The sequence below is a fragment of the Tupaia chinensis genome, unplaced genomic scaffold, assembly GCF_000334495.1.
Source record: "Tupaia chinensis unplaced genomic scaffold, TupChi_1.0 Scaffold145528_1, whole genome shotgun sequence".
Lineage (NCBI taxonomy): Eukaryota > Metazoa > Chordata > Mammalia > Scandentia > Tupaiidae > Tupaia > Tupaia belangeri.
In genome coordinates, this window is record NW_006205385.1 from 628,041 (window position 1) to 636,489 (window position 8,449).

At 38.3% G+C, this 8,449-nt stretch overlaps 1 long non-coding RNA gene across 1 annotated transcript in view; it reads left to right on the forward strand.

Annotated features, from left to right (window-relative positions):
* Positions 1-8,306: 8,306 nt before the first annotated feature.
* Positions 8,307-8,449, forward strand: part of LOC106733857 (uncharacterized) — a 9,808-nt gene continuing 9,665 nt past the window's right edge. Inside the window, exon 1 of the long non-coding RNA XR_001369715.1 lies at positions 8,307-8,392. This is a non-coding gene — a long non-coding RNA (uncharacterized LOC106733857). The remainder of the gene's footprint in view (positions 8,393-8,449) is intronic.

Below are 8,449 nucleotides of genomic sequence, written 5' to 3' on the forward strand. Positions count from 1 at the left end.
CCTGGAATGACAAAAGAGGAAGCAGAAAATAGCAGCAAGGACCAAAATAGTGAATTCAGCAAGTAATTAATTAAAGGATTGACAATAGCTACTCTGTCTCTGGCTTTCAGAGCATCTGACAATATGGGAAGCTAGGAGAAAAATAAGAACACAGTGCCGGAAAAGTGAGAAATAAATGTTATATAAAAAGAGAATGTATAAATTGTACAAACCCAATTTAAGAATAATTACAAGTGAATTTGCATGTAATGATGACCCCAGTTAAAACACTGTTAATGTCTTCAAATCTCTCTCCTGGCCCCAGCATGTGGCATGGTGAAGGTGCTGTACTCCCACCTGGACAAACCTTGTTCAAGTCATGGACCTGGAACTTGAAAATCATGCTGGATGCATGTGCGTGCATGCCTGAAATCCTGAGAGGAGACCAAAGGAGAAAAGATTGTGGAGTGGCCATCTTTCCTGGAGGGTGATTTCTCATTTTCCCTCTTTCTCTGTCTCTCTCCAGGAAGCACACACACCCTATGGCAAAAACCTAAACAAACAAAACAGCATTCCTCTCCTGGATAACAACTCTTTTCCCACTTAAAAGGTATCATCGAATTAATCTGATGATTATCAGTTACTTCTCTACTTTTTTAAAAAATAGTTTACCACCTATGATAATTGTAAATAATATTTAGTTTTGCCTTTTTGAGATTCATATACATGGAATTACATACTGATATATTCTCTGTGACTTGTTGTTTTGCTCAGTAATACATTTGTAAGTTTCAATTCATTTGGGCTATGCAGTTGTGAGTCATTCTTTTTCACTGTTAGATAATAATCCATTTTATAAATATGCCAGTTTTTTTAGCCAGTGGCTATTGAAGACCATTTAAATTGCTTCCACTTTTTAAAAATTTAATGAACAGTGCTGTTATGAATATTTCTGTAGTACTACCTGATGCATATGCATTAAAATTCCCCTTTGTTATACACCTAGGAGTAATATATTCATAGTTTCAACTTTATTAGGGCATGCCAACCTATTTTCAAACTATATGTATCAATTTATATTCCCACCAGGGGTATATGAGAAACCTCATTGTTTTGCATTCCTTGCTACACTATAATTATCAAAGTTTTACATTTTAATTTTGTGTATATGTAAAATTATTTTATCATGGTTTTCATTTTAATTTATTTGATAACAAATGAAGTAACTATTTTTTAGTTAATTAGTCAATTGAATTTCTCTGTGTGTGTATTTATTTATTTATTGCCAGAAAGAACAATGCTTGTTAGAGAGAGAGAGAAAGTACCCGCCCCCTTCAGTAGATCATAGTCATGCCATAATCCTTTCTTCTCCATTTCTCCATCCCATCGGGGTTTGAGGCATGCCTGCACAAGCTCCCAGGTGGTTTTCAAGTCATAAGGGACAAAATTCAAACCACCATCACTGTGCAAAGCTCTATATCCCAATATATAGTACAGAAACACTGCACTATGGAGCTTACCCATCTTTTTGTGAACATTCTGTTCAAACTTTCATCACTTTTTCCTATTAAGTTACTAATTACTTTTATTTATTTATCTATTTTTAAAAAATATTATTAGTTCTGAATTTGCTATAGGGCACAGGCACTCGCCAGAGAAAGACAGAGAGAGAGGGAAAGTGAGGAAGCAAGTTACCAGGTCTAGGACTTGAATCAGTGGTTGGCCATGTGGGAATCCAGCACTTCAATCACCATGACATCTGCTGACCCCACTCATTACTTATATTGATTTATAAGATTTTATGAAATGATTAATTTTAAAATTATTTGGGGGCACTTTCTATATACAGGACCTTATTCTAGCTACTTAGAACACTTGCCCCTGACCTCAACACACGCACACATTGACATACATCCCAAGCAAACAAATATTCTCTGCTCTTAGAGACCTAAAATTATAGTGTTGGTGGTATAAAAGGGAGAAATAGGTGATAAAAATAAACTATGTTGTGTATTATAAGTTTAGTTCTTTTTTTATTTTGAGAGAGAAATTTTGGTGTAGGGCGTGTGTGCTTGTCAGAGAGACAGAGAGAGGGAAAAAAAGCAAGAAATAACTCCCCCAGGGGGACAGCCATACCGCAATCCCTTCTCCATTCTCTACTTGGAATTTTGGGCATGCATGCACATGCACCCGGCATGAGTTTTAAGTCTCTGGGTCCAGGACTAGAGCCATGGTCGACTACATGGGGGTCCAGTGATATATCCATTATGCCATCTGCTGGTCCCAGCTTAATTTTATTTTTCACAAAATGAACAAGATGACAAAGATTGGATTGAATGAGAATGGAGTGACAACAACTCAAAATATTGTGAGAATAAGCCTCACAGAAATAGAAATGAGGAGTACCCATATGTGAGGTTGATGCCCTAATTATCCTGGGTCCAAGAATCACTGCAATGGACAGGGCTTCCATCCATATCTGCACTGGGCACATAACATGAGCAAAAAATGGTACAGTGTCGAACAACTGAGAACTACTGTTTGTTCTTTCCTATAGCATCACCTGCCTGAGGCAGGATAAAAAAGACTACTTTAATAATCTTGGAGTTTGAAATCTTTGAAAAAAGGCAGAAAATCCAGAAATTATAAGAGAACAAATTAGATTCCATAGAAATAAAAACTCTTTCTAGAAAAGGTATCATAGAAGAAAAATAATTGATACATTGGTGACAAAACTACCAATTCATAGATGAAGAATAGATATCCATCATGTTCAAAAAGTTCTTAAAAATCAGAATTCTTAACAAACTAAAATAGTTCTTGAGGGGCCAAACCCATAGTGAAGCTGTTTAGAATTGCACAGAGAAAGTTGTGATCCCACATAGTTGACCAGAGTTCGAGTCCTGGCATTGGCCTGAAAAACATTCTGGATGTGTGTGAATGCTCAGGATCCTGACAGGATGGAGTGCTGGGGGGAAAGGGATTGAGATGTGGCCAGGTCTCACTGAGGGGTGCATTCTTTCTCTCTCTCTCTCATTCTGACTAGTACATATTAGCATATTAAAAAAAAAGTTCTAGAACATGGATATACAAAGATAGAAAGAGACCATTCACATAGGAGACCTATGCTTAGTAATATAGAAGAAAATTCATAATACTTTATAAACATATATATTATACGTTTTAATATGCAAAGCTATATACAAATACATGCATGTATATACATGCACATAAATATTTGTATGTATAAAGACAAAGTTATAAAACTGTATAATAATCTTTTAGCTCCTGGAACTTGAGCTTGTTATTAAGAGTAGGGGTATTTTTTATAAACTCTCATTAGTAATTAAAAATAACTATATTTTGGGACTACCAGTTGGCATAATAGCTATGTCGCTGGACTCCCATGTAGTTGATCATGGTTCGAGTCCTGGACCCGGTGGCTTAAACTCACGCCACTGGGTGCATGTGCGTGTGTGCCCAAGATCCTGGGAGGAGAATGGAGGAGAAGGGATTGTGGCATGGCCATCCCCCCTGGGGGGTGTTTCTTGCTTTCTGTCTCTCTGCCTCTCTGTCTTTCTAGAGAGCACACGCACCCTACAGCAAAAACCTCTCAAAAAAAAAAAAAAAGCTACGTTTTCTGATTTGGGTTTTAGTGTCCATTAGGTCAAGTTGGTCAATTATAGTTCTCGACATCTCTTTATAATTGTTCTGCCTGTCCTATAAGTTACTGGCAGGGAAGTATTAAAGTCTGACTCAATGATTATGGATTTGCCTGTTTCTTCTTTTGGTTCTTTCAACTTTGCTTTGAATTTTTTGAAGCTATATTATTAGAGCATATGAATATAAGATTTGTGTACCTTCCCTTGAAGGAAATATTTTATTATTACCAAATGTCTCTCTTTTTCTTTTCACACTTGTTTAAGGTCTATTTTGTCAGATAGTATTACAGACATACCAGTACTCTTTTGCTTAGTGTGTGCATGGCGTATCTTTTCCATCCACTTTTTTCTAACCTATCTGTATTTATATTTCAAGTGCACTTCTTATAAATAGTATATAATTGGGTCTTTAAAAAATCTAGTCTAACAAATTTGACTTTTAATTGGAAGCTTTTTAGCCCACAGAAATGATCTATAAGCACATGAACAAGTGTGCAGTATCATTAGGCATCAATAGAAGCACATTTAAAAATATTATTAAATGTCTCCACAAATCTTGCAAAATAGTTAAAATGTAAAAGAATGGCAACGAAAAGTTTTGAAGTGATATAGAACAAATAGGATTCTTGTACTTTGTTTGCAGGAGTATTAATTGGTTGATGAAACCAGTTTGAAAGGATTTAGCAGTTTCTAGTACTAAAGCCAAACCTATGCTGCCCAAAGACACCATTGTATTGACAAATTGAGTCCAACTGCTTCTCCTGATGGTCAATGAAATGAGAGGCTGGAGACAGAAGTTTATTTCTACAACCAAGTGACAGGGAGACAGTCAGCAAGCACCATCAAACTGTCTCAAACAGTTCAACATGTGCTCAGTATTTAGAGATATAAGCTACAAACATATGCAAATCAGTCTTCCCGATAATCAAAGTCAATCTTTTTCTTTTGAGCAGTTATCCTGATTCCTGTTTTTCTTTAAATTCCTGGTTTCTGATCTGACCATTCCTCAAACCGACCTCTCCATGACTCAGCACTTGGTCAAATTGTGCTTGTCAGAGGCCTTTCTTCCTTCCAAAATGGCTGCAGTCCTGCTAAACCTCGAGCTGGCCTGCTGCACAATAATTCTGCTTTTAGATATTTACCCAACAGAAATGAGTATATGGTCCAACAAAAGACATACACAGAGTATTAATAATGTCTTTATTGGTCACAGATAAAATTTGGGAATAACCCAAACATCTACCCACAAAAACATAGAAAAAATTTGTTTTTATTTGAAAATGGGATATAAACTTTATAGTCTTAGAATAATATATCACACAACAATAACCGATAATATTTTAAAAAGAACGAATCACATCAACATATGTTTAGTAAAAAAAAAAAAAAAGAAGAAGAAAAGAAAAATAAGCTAGACAGGGACCAGCAAATGGTATAGTGTTATGTTGCTAGATTCTCACATGGCCGACCACAGTTTGAGTCCCGGACCCAGTGGTGTAAAATTCATACCGTGTGTGTGTGTGTGTGTGTGTGTGTGTGTGTGTCCTAGGAATAGAACGGAGGAGAAGGGATTTGGCATGGCCAGCCCCCTGCGGGGAAGGGGGGGTGTTGATTTATCACTTTCCCCTCTCTGAGAACACATGAACCCTAAAGCAAAAACCTCTACAAAAAAAAATAAATAAATAAATAGCTACATAAAAAGTATATATATGGTGGGACCAGCAGTTAGTGTAATGGCTATGTCACTGGACTCCCATGTAGTTGACCACAGTTCATGTCCCGGACCCGGTGGCTTGAAATTCACGCCAGGTGCGTGTGCGTGCATGCCCAAGATCCTGGGAGGAGAATGGAGGAGAAGGAATTGCGGCGTGGCCATCCCCCCTAGGGGGTGATTTCTCGCTTTCTGTCTCTATGTCTCTCTCTGTCTGTCTGGCGAGCGCATGTGCCCTATAGCAAAAACCGCTTCAAAGAAAAAAAAAAGTATATATATGGTGGGGCTAGCAGGTGGTGTGGTGGTTAAGGTGCTGGACTCCCACATAGTCCACTGTGGCTTGAGTTCAGGACCTGACAGCTTGCTTTCTCACTTTCCCTTTCTGTCTCTGTCTCTCTGATGAGTGCATTTGCCCTATAGAAAATTAAACAATAATAACACATCTTTAAAAGTATATATAGTATAATTCTAATTATCTTAAATTAAGGCCAAACTTAACTTTGTGTGATATGAAAGGAGGTCAAAAAATGCATGGAAAATGGAATTAAAGTACAAGTTTATATTGGTACAGAAATTTTTTGTAAGCCATGTATAGTTTCTTTTTTTTTTTAATAATGCATATTTTCCATGAACTTTCTAAAACTCCCCTCAGAGATGCCAATGCAGTGGTTACTTGGGAGCGGAGAGGCTAATTAGTAATTTCTTCACACCAGCCAACCCTTCGATGTGCTGAAAATGTTCTATATCTCTTTTAGGTTTTTGCGATAGGGCATATGTGCTTGCCAGAGAAAGAGAGAGCGAAAGTGAGAAATCAGGGACCAGCAGTTAGCATAATGGCTGTGTCACTGGACTCCCATGTAGTCGACCGTGGTTTGCGTCCCGGACCCGGTGGCTTGGAACTCACGCCAGGCGCCTGTGCGTGCATGCCCAAGATTCTGAGAGGAGAATGGAGGAGAAGGGATTGCGGCGTGGCCATCCCCCCACGGGGGTGATTTCTCGCTTTCTGTCTCTCTGTCTCTCTCTCTCTGTCTGGCGAGCGCACATGCCCTGTAGCAAAAAAAACTCTCAAAAAAAAAAAAAGTGAGAAATCACCTCCCAGGGGCAATGGTGATGCCACAATCCTTTCTCCCCCTTTCTCCTCTTGGGATTTGGGGCACATATGCACATGTGCTCAGCATGATTATTGAGTCACTGAGTCCAGGACTCAAACCATGGTCAACCATATGGGAACCCAGTGCCTTAACTACCATGCCACCTGCTGACCCCAAAACTGTTCTATATATATATATTTTTTTTTTTGAGAGGTTTTCGCTATAGGGCGTGTGTGGTCGCCAGACAGACAGAGAGAGACAGAGAGACAGAAAGCAAGAAATCATCCCCCAGAGGGGATGGTCATGCTGCAATCCCTTCTCCTCCATTCTCTCTCGGGATCTCGGGCACGCATGCACACGTCCTGGTGTTAAGTTTTAAGCCACTGGGTTCAGGACGCGAACCGTGGTCGGCTACATGGGAGTCCAGCGACATAGCCATTACACTAACTACTGGTCCCTAAAACTGTTCTATATCTTGATCTGAGTTGTGGTTTCACGGATATACACAAATATAAAATGTCATCAGTCTGCACACTTGAGATGTGTGCACTTCATTGTAAGTTAAAACTAAACAAAAAGAAAACATATGAAAAGGAAATAAATGCTACTTTTTTATCTTTAAAAAAATACCCCAAATCAATATATAGGAATCTACTCTAGTTAGGGTGTTACATTATCCTTCCATAATGTATTGATTAAAATGGGTGCTTCCCTGTGGTAGCGTTCAGCTGAACAAACGTGTTTTGAGTGTAGTTGTTTCTATGGTTTTCAACAGCCAAGGAGACTGTTCATTTTCATGGAGAGTTCTGCTGGAGACACAATGAAAAGAAATAAAGGGAAATGTCAATAATGTTTGTTAATATTTATTAACAAATCCCCTGCAGAGAGGATTTGCTCAGATAATAATTTACTAGGAAAATCATTTTCATTTATGTTCCTACCTCTATTGCCCATTATTTCTGTCAATTTTGGAGAGAGTTGACTAGTAATAGTTTTTAGAAGCAGTTTGATCCTACAACAAAGCATTAGCTCTATTCATGCTAGCCAATGTGCTAATATCATCTCTTTAATGAAGGAATGCTATTTTACTCTTTGGATAAACCAACTGACATTTCTTTCAAAGCTCCGCACCCTGAGAAATATCTGTGCTAGGAAGTAGACTGTTGGAACCTCAGAGACAGTCAAGCAGATGAGATGTGAGAACAGAGGTGCTATTTTAATGATTTTGTGACTGATTCTGAGCTCAATGGATTTATTATGCCAAGTATTCCACTTGTCTCACTTTGATCTGGTAGTGGTTAATTTTGAAACTATATATTGGCAATAATCATCCTGGCATCATATGATCAATTTAATGTAGCCTCAAGACTAGCTCTGGAATCAGACTGCTCAGGCTCAAGTCCTGTGATCTCCAGTTTCATACTGGGAGGCCATCGGCAAGTTCCTCCAGCTCTCTGAGGCTCCTCACCTGCAAGAATGGGCCTAATAGCACCTTCTACACAGAGTCATTGCAAAGATGAAATAAAATAATTTCTGTGAAAGCACCTAAGGGGGGAAACAAAGTCTCTAGGGAATCTTTTGTTCATCTGTTTGCTTATACTGGTTGTGCATAGCAAGAAGCATTAGAGTAGGGAAGGAGCATTGTTTGTCAAAGGGTAATGAGAAGAAGTGCCTCTTTCCCACCTTTTCTTTTGCTTATGGGAGTTCTTTTTAAAACATATGCACTACTCAATTAGACCACACCATTCCCAATTTTACACATGGCAGAATGAAGACTAGAACTTTCTCTAGTCCTCCCCTTAGTTCCTACACCACATTAATAATTCTTAATTCTTTTTTTTAAATTCAATTATGCTTCAAGTTCCTTCAGATGGATTATAAATTTGTTTTCTGGATACAAAGAAAGCTCCAATGTCTCCTAGAGCCCAAGAAGAGTTCCAGCTTCGCAGGTAACCAGGAATTAATCTTTTCATCAACACTTTGTAGCGGGCGATGAGTTTTTAGAG